This window comes from Conger conger, chromosome 9 (assembly GCF_963514075.1).
Source record: "Conger conger chromosome 9, fConCon1.1, whole genome shotgun sequence".
Classification (NCBI taxonomy): Eukaryota; Metazoa; Chordata; class Actinopteri; order Anguilliformes; family Congridae; genus Conger; species Conger conger.
The window spans coordinates 11,408,134-11,416,224 of record NC_083768.1 but is presented as its reverse complement, the minus strand read 5'-3'; positions in this window follow the sequence as shown (position 1 = coordinate 11,416,224).

Here is an 8,091-nt window from a genome sequence, read left to right as displayed (position 1 = left end):
ACACACACACGCACACAAGAGGAAAAAGACAGGGAGACAGGGAGATTAAAGGAGAGAATAGTAGACCGATATTGCATTTCTACTGATGAACTGGTTAAAAATACTGTTTGGTTTCAACTCTATTTTACATTATGCAATATTATACATTACACTTTATATATTTATTATATTTATGACTGACATCCATCCATCCATTATCTTAACCCACTTATCCTGAACAGGGTCGCAGGGGGGCTGGAGCCTATCCCAGCATACATTGGGCGAAAAAAATGCAGGAATACACCCTGGACAGGTCGCATATGGGCACCAGCACACACAGTACATATACAGCTAACTGAATGCATTCAAACGGTAACGAAGACAAATATAAAAACACAGATTCACAATTTCAGTTCACACTAAGCTATAACACTGGTTATTCCTGAATGTTCGTTTAGTCTTACTGAGTCCAAACGCATTGCTGGATCCAAAAGACATGCTGTCCTTGTAGGGGCGATGGTAATTTAAATCCTCCTGGGCAAAAAGCTAGGATGTTCCCGTGGGCTGCGCAGTGTGGGACAGTCCATTCGGTGCTGAAAGATGTTCGCTGGTCCTTTTTCCGGGTGGAAAAGTGTTGCTGTGGTTTGCAGTGGTAAACTGGTGGAGAGTTCCGCGTATACTAGTTTCCACTCGCTATAGGCCACTAAGTTACCACAAGGTAAACTAGGTGTGTCCGTAAGGCCTGGGGGTGTTCTATGCAGAATTCAGCCTCTGTCCGAGTCTCGAAGCAGATTAGGTAAAGAAAATGGCCAAAGAGAGGGTCCAAAAAGAGAGGTGTGTCGAAAGAGAGCATACCTTGTTTTTATACTGGGAAAGTTTATTGCTCCCGACATTATGGTATTGGCTGAACCGAAACTAGACGTCATGTGGGGTGGACGTTGCGGAATTGTCCTGTGGGATTGTGGGAAATGTGGTCCCTACAACTGCAAAGAGTGAAAGGTGTGCCAACCATCCCTGGTCCCCCCTACTTCTTTCAAACATGTTTATACAACATTTATTTTAAGGCATTTTGCCTAAAGGCCCACTATGGAAATAAGCCGTTGACTTCCCACACGGCATATTGTACGTATATGTATGTTCTGTGTTTGTGTGTAGCCAAAGCAGGCTAGGTATGATTATTTACTCTATCTCTATTCTTAATTTGTGTATTTTGTAATTGACTATTGGTATTCTAAAGCTAATAACCTACCTGTCTGCGAATAATCTATTTTGTTTGTAACTTGCGTGACCTCCATGACTCTAATTCATCTTGTACCTTTTCAGCCAAAATTACAACTGAATACTCAGGGGGAAATATTGACCAAAGACCGACTGATCAGCGGCTTGGTACTTTCGTGGTGGTTCCAAGCTGGGAAAGGCAGCCAAGTTCGGCCCATATAAAGGGTTGGTGGAGCATGGCTCTTGTAATTTGATGCGGAGGGAATCCATGGGCGTTTCTACGCCGGTTCCTGTCAAGTTAGCTCTAAGGAGCCCTGTAAATGCACGCCGACTTGGGCTTGCAACTATCATGGCAGGTTTGCATGTATTGTGTTGGCTAGACCCTAAGCCTCTGAGTTCTCCGCCGAACTGAGATTTCCGCAATAATGCTAATCCTGGGAGGATATATTGAGTAATAGTGGCGCAGGTAAGAGTCGAGTGTAATCACTCCCGAGGTTTTCGTATGTTTCAAACCCAAATTTCTAAATTATATCTTCAATGGAGTCAGATAACGAAGGTAAATGTATTGACCCTACTGTGGAGATTCTTGGTCAGCCCGGACCAGTAAAGAGCGGAAGGCAGAGTGGTACTACTGTCTTTGTAATGTGGTTTATTCATTAGCTGATCTAGACTCTCCGCATAGCGGTCATTATTATTTAACCCTACTAATATTCTTCCAGCAACACCAGAAGGACAAGCATGCAAACCCCTTCGGCCCTCGCTAAATTCTGTCGTTGGGGTAGCGTGGGGTTTTGCATAATTACGCGCCGCCCTGTGAGATTCTGGGCAGTGATCAGTGATCAGTGATCAGTCATCAGTGATCAGTGCTGGGTTAGGACAACAGAACGCAGGGCACATCACTGCACTGGGGGCCAGTGCTTCAGCTGGACTGGTCCCCTGACAGCTCCCATCTAGCTCCATCTCCAGAGCACAGTGTTGATCAAAGCTTATGACATGGGACTTGCGCTGGAGGGCGGCTTCCAGATGCCAGTCTCCTGGATATGACCGTAGTCCTCCCTACAGTCCCTCCCTGTTCATACAGTCCTTTAACTCTCTACCCAACTGTTCACATTTATACACTGCAAAAAAACGAAATCAGTCTTAACAAGTATCTTAGTCTTGTATTTAGATTTAAAATCTTATTTCTATTACTTTTTTGGTAAAAAAAACCTGCCAATGAGCTGAGGAAGTTTGACTCATTTCAAGATTTCGCCACTGGGGTGAGAAAATTTGCCAAGCAAACAGCAACTTAAAACAAGCTAATATTTTGTACTTGAGAGAAAAAAATTATCTTAAGTCATATTACAAGACTAAAACTGACTGTTAAGACAGACTTTTTTCGCAGTGCTGTTCATACAGTCCCAGTCTCCACCCAGCGGTTCACGTTTATATGCCACTTCATTATATTGATTACCCAATGGACAGGGATGCCCTTTTGAAAATTGAACTTGGCCAAACCTCGTCTTTATTTTTCTGAACTACGCGTGTCTGTTCCTGGGATCTGGAGGACGAAGGCCTCACAGGGATTCTGAGGAGGCAGAGTTTACAGAAACAATTAAACACGGGGAGAAAGTTACAGCTGGTGCGTAGAAGAGCTTTCCAAAGTCAGTGTCACACTGCGTTCATGTCAAGCTCTGCGGAAGATGGCTTCCACACTTCCAGAGAGCTGCATTCATTAGCAGGAGCAGGGCCTGTGAGGTTTGGTTTTAACATGCGGCGTGGAACAGGCAAAATGAATTAAAGATGAACGACAGGGATTCACAGGATTCAGTCATGCAAACATATCACCTGGTCATGACGTGGCGATTTATCGTGGTTATTAATACGCCTGTTAAAGCTAAAGCTCCCTATTAATTAAGTCAAATGTAGAGTAGGGTCTCACACTGCAAATGTCTTTCAGCATTATTTTTATACTTAAAATTAGATTTTATGCATTATTATTTTTGACTTTTTTGCAAAATAAGAAAACAATATTGCAAGTTTGACTTATTTAAAGATTCACCAGTGGGGTGAAGAAATTTCGCTTGTCAAGCGAACAGTAACTTAAAAATAAGCAAATATTTTTTACTTGAGAGAAAAAAATCAGATTTTAAGTTGCATTACAAGACTAAAAACACTTGTTAACTTGTTGTTGTTTTTTTTTTTTTCTTGCAGTGCATCATGATGCCAGGACGTTTATTTCCTGTCAATCTGCAATGATATGCAAATAAATCCCACATTAAACCCCTGGACTTGAGTCCCTGGCTGTTTTCACAGGAGGAAGTGCTGGCTAAATATTGGATAAATGGCAGTTTGAGAGCTTGCGATGAGACGACTCCCCTTCCGAGATGCTCTTTGATGCTCTTTGATATTTCCTGCATAATTTCAGCTGCGTTGCGGCACACGCGTGGGCAGGACGGACCAGGAGTCGCGTCAATCATTAGCGGCGCCGCGCCAAGCCAGCTCAAAGGGCATTTCATTCAGGGGTCAACGGGTTAAACCGTCTGTCAAAATAAAAGTCCTCGCCCTTCACAACTGCTGTGCCTTGGGGCAGGTATATTTTCAAAATGGACGCTACACATTGATACTCTCTGTCTCTTATTGAGTGCTGAGCAGAAATTAGATGGAATGATTCTGATTCATTATTAATTCTTACAGTTAATAATTATTATAATAAGAATAGTCATCGACATATATGTATGTACACTGTACAGATGCATATTCACACATACAATATGTAATGAGTGAAAACATACATTTTTGCCTTTCATATTAGAGCCTATATCTTTGCACAGGCTGGACAGCAGAACCAAAATAAGTCCTGAAGAGTTGAAAAAATAAAGAGAAGCATTATACAACTGCTCTTCATTCACAAGAGCATGTTGGCAGAAATAACCTCCACCTCCGATAGCAATTTCTGCGCATAATAAATCCAATCAATATATTCATGGAAGAAAAGAAAAAGACTGACATTTCCAGTTCATTCCCCCTTCTTCAATACACACACACACACACACACACACACACGGAGCTAATTTTCACTTTCCGCTCGCCAGTATTTACCAATAATGATAAGAACAAAAAGCATTCTTTTTCCATTTAAATTCAAATTTCATATATCACCATTTTCTCTTATCGCATGTATGATCGGGAAAGGCACTTTACATGGTAAACGTAATTAAATTATTGGTGCAGCTGGGGTCCTCTCAAGGTCTTGTGCTCCTCTTCATCGCCATGGAAACATTTAGTCTGAGTGGTCAGCTGTCAATCATGATTGTCCAGGAAGCACCTGTCTGTTCGTCATCATTAAGGACAAGATGGCCACAGGTTCTAATCATATCTGGAGAGCCTTCCTCCATAACTTCCCTGCTATTTTCAGAAAACGAGCGATGCCAAAAACTCAAATGTCATTAACTATTATTTGATTTTAATGGAATTATAATATATATTTTTTTTTAGTTCTATAGAGTCATTCACTGGTGCTCGACAGAATTAGCCATCATCGGAATTTCCCCTCCAGATAGCGCGCTAATATAAAGCGTCTTCAGTCCAATCCACATCCAGAGAAGCCCAACCCGACATCAAAGGCTTCTGCATCAATGGGAAATCCAAATTAATCCTCTCTTTCTGTTTAAATCTCCCGGGACCCTTTCCCAGCACAATGGGACCCCCCCACCCCCCCCCGTCCTCCCAATCCCATCCCATCCCATTCCACAATGCGATCCCGCATGAATTACCACCCAGCGTCTCCCGTCTGGCGGATTTGGCCGAAAAGCCGGATTGCGCACGCCGCGGAACACGCCGCCTCCCCGTGATTCCCGCCGGGCCCCTGTTCCTCACGCCCGCCTCGGCGACCGAGACCCCGGGTTCGCTTCCCGTCTCGTCGTTCTTGTTTTCCGTCACCCGCGGTTCACGAAGCCGTCGACCGCGAGGGCCCCGGACGACGCTAGGCTGCTTCCGCTCCATGCCGCGTGACCCCTCTGAACTCGCTGTTCGCAGTCCTAGTTGACTTAGACCAGGGGTCGGCAAACCCTGGTCCCGGAGAGCCGCAGGGTGCGCTGGCTTTCGTCTCCACCTTAAAATAAGCAAGCGACTCAGACCCAAGAAACCAGGTGAGGCGAGTTAACCGTGTAATCAACGGCTTTCATTGATCAATTAATGCCGAGCAACAACGAAAGCCAGCACACCCTGCGGCTCTCCAGGACCAGGGTTGCCGACCCCTGACTTAGACGTTGGCCGGCCTGGTCGTGCTTCAGGTTCGTTATAGCTGAGAATGCTGAAAGTGCTCTTTGATCATAGGACTTTGGAGAGATACTATGCTGAGGACTTGTGCCACTTAATTTTGAAGACCTTAACCCCCAAGCTTTCACCAAAAAACCCCTGGATATGAAACTCTTTGTTCCACGCGCTCCACAAAGTCTGAAGGACACCCGGAATTTCCTTAAACTTAACTGTGCTCTGTGATCTTTGTTATGGCCAACCGCTATAAACTGAAGATTAGTGTAATCTTGTTTTAACATGGGTTGAAACACACAGCTTTTCCTGTTCCTTTTGGCTGAAAAATAAATGCTAATTCTCATAGAATTTTTGTTATTCAAAGATTACACAACGATTCATATTTTATAGCATGGACTGGATCAATGCCTAATTGCACTCACTGAGCACTTTATTAGGTATTTATCATTAGCAGTCTTCTGCTGCTGTAGCCTATCCACTTACAGGATTCACGTGTTGTCAGAGATGCTCTTCTGCATACCACTGTTGTAATGTGTGGTTATTTGCATTTCTGTTACCTTCCTGTCAACTTTGACCAGTCTGGTTCTTCTCCACTGACCTCTTTAATTAACAAGGTGTTTCTGCCCACAGAACTGCTGCTCACTGGATGTTTTTGTTTTTTGCACCATTCTCTGCAAACTCCAGAGAATGTTGTGCTTGAAAAAAACAGGAGATCAGCACTTTTTGAGATACTCAAACCAACCTGTCCGGCACCAACAATCATTCCATGATCAAAGTCACTTAGATCACATTTCTTCCCCATTCTGACATTTTGTCTGGAAAACAGGTGAACCTCTTGACCACATCTGCATGCTTTTATGCATTTAGTTGCTGCCACTTGATTGGCTGATTAAATATATGCATTAACAAGTTGGTGTACAGGTCTACCTAATAAAGTGATCACTGAGTGTATATTGTGCATTCAAAATTATTTCTGGAGTATGGCTCTTATGAATGACTAAATAATCAACAGTAATGCCAGACTAATATCTCCGCAGTGTGACTAACAGGTATTTTTCATTGTGTTTTAATGACTGATTAAACATGTCATGAAAAGCTGGCAATTGAAATTCATTTGAAAATCATTTCAATAACAGCCCATTCAAGCATCTGTTATTCTACACAAAAAGTATACAGTTCAGAGCACAGAATAGCTGGCCGCTTTGGCAGAACTCACTTGACGCTGCATTAGCCTTTAAATGTCCATGAGCAGATCTGACAGAAACATCACATCTGCAGTGGTGAAGCGTGCCCCCTTTGAAAATCTACCACAGTCTCCTGTCTGTCACGTTTCCACGGAGGAGGGTATTTCTGCCCAATCCTTTCAGTAACCTAACGCATGCTTTGAAATTCTTGCACACAGGGTGACTTCATACCAGCTAGAAGTAAAGTCTAAAAGCAAAATTTGGCTGACATTCTCCACTGGTTCAGTCCCTTTGAGATTCAAATGGGACGTGCTAGTCAGCGAACATTCGACTGTGTTACGGCAGCGTACAGCAGACCATGTTTCTCTGGTGTTCTTTCTGATTAGCGGCTGAAGATCCAAGAGCTTGCACGGAGATGAAAAGAGGAAGATCTAAAAGGAATAGGGAAGAATACAGAACAGCGCTGAATTAATGCTTTCAAAGCCAACCGAAGAACTGTGAAAAACACTCACTACTACAAGAACAGACATGACCACGGTGAAGGACTTGTACATTATGCTGATGAAAAATACAAATAAAAGACATGAGTAAAATTCAATTACTTGAAAAAGTGTGAAATCTTCAAAAGGTAGATTTCAGTCACACAGATGATTAAATATTGCAATATTCCACAAACAGCAGAGTTTACGGAAACATTCCCATGGAAAAAAGGCCTGAAGAATTAATAATGTGGATCATGTACATTTATTTCAATGTGTAACATGTAAAATTTAATATAATTTCATATTTAATGGTACTTTTACGGTATACATTTTAATATGCATTCCACATTACAGTACTATGTATAAAGATTTCTTCAAGGAACTGAACCTATTCCAATAGGCTCCTCGAACATGGGATTAGAATAAAAACAGTTTTTTTGTGACTTCAAACAGCAATCAGATTTTAGGTGCAGACCTGCCACATAAAATTCTGTATTTGTGATGGATAGTAAAATGTTTAGTATTTAATTGCTGTTGCACAAACATTGCTTTATTGCACAAGCATATGAAATATACTGATGCCATGCATTATGGAATTGTCATTAATGGTTGCCTCTGTTTAAATCTGCTGTTATGGCTCAATCCAAATCCAATAAACCAAATACCTTTCCCCCTGAGGAAAGATAATGCTCATTTGAATGGAATTGAACATAATTTAATGCGGTCAATGGCTAAGCACTGACCTGAGCTGGTCAATATTCCAGGTGGTTTACTCCATTACAGACAATGGGATCCATATGAGTATTTAAAATGTGTATGCTTTGCCAACAGGAATACTGATTTAATTTAGCCTGTGCTTATTATCTACTCCATCACAGCCTTGAAGCAGTTCTGATGCAACATTTTCAGATTATATTAAATTCCTAGAAGAGAGACTCATTTGCCTCGCCCCAACTACATAGCTGTTTTTTTTT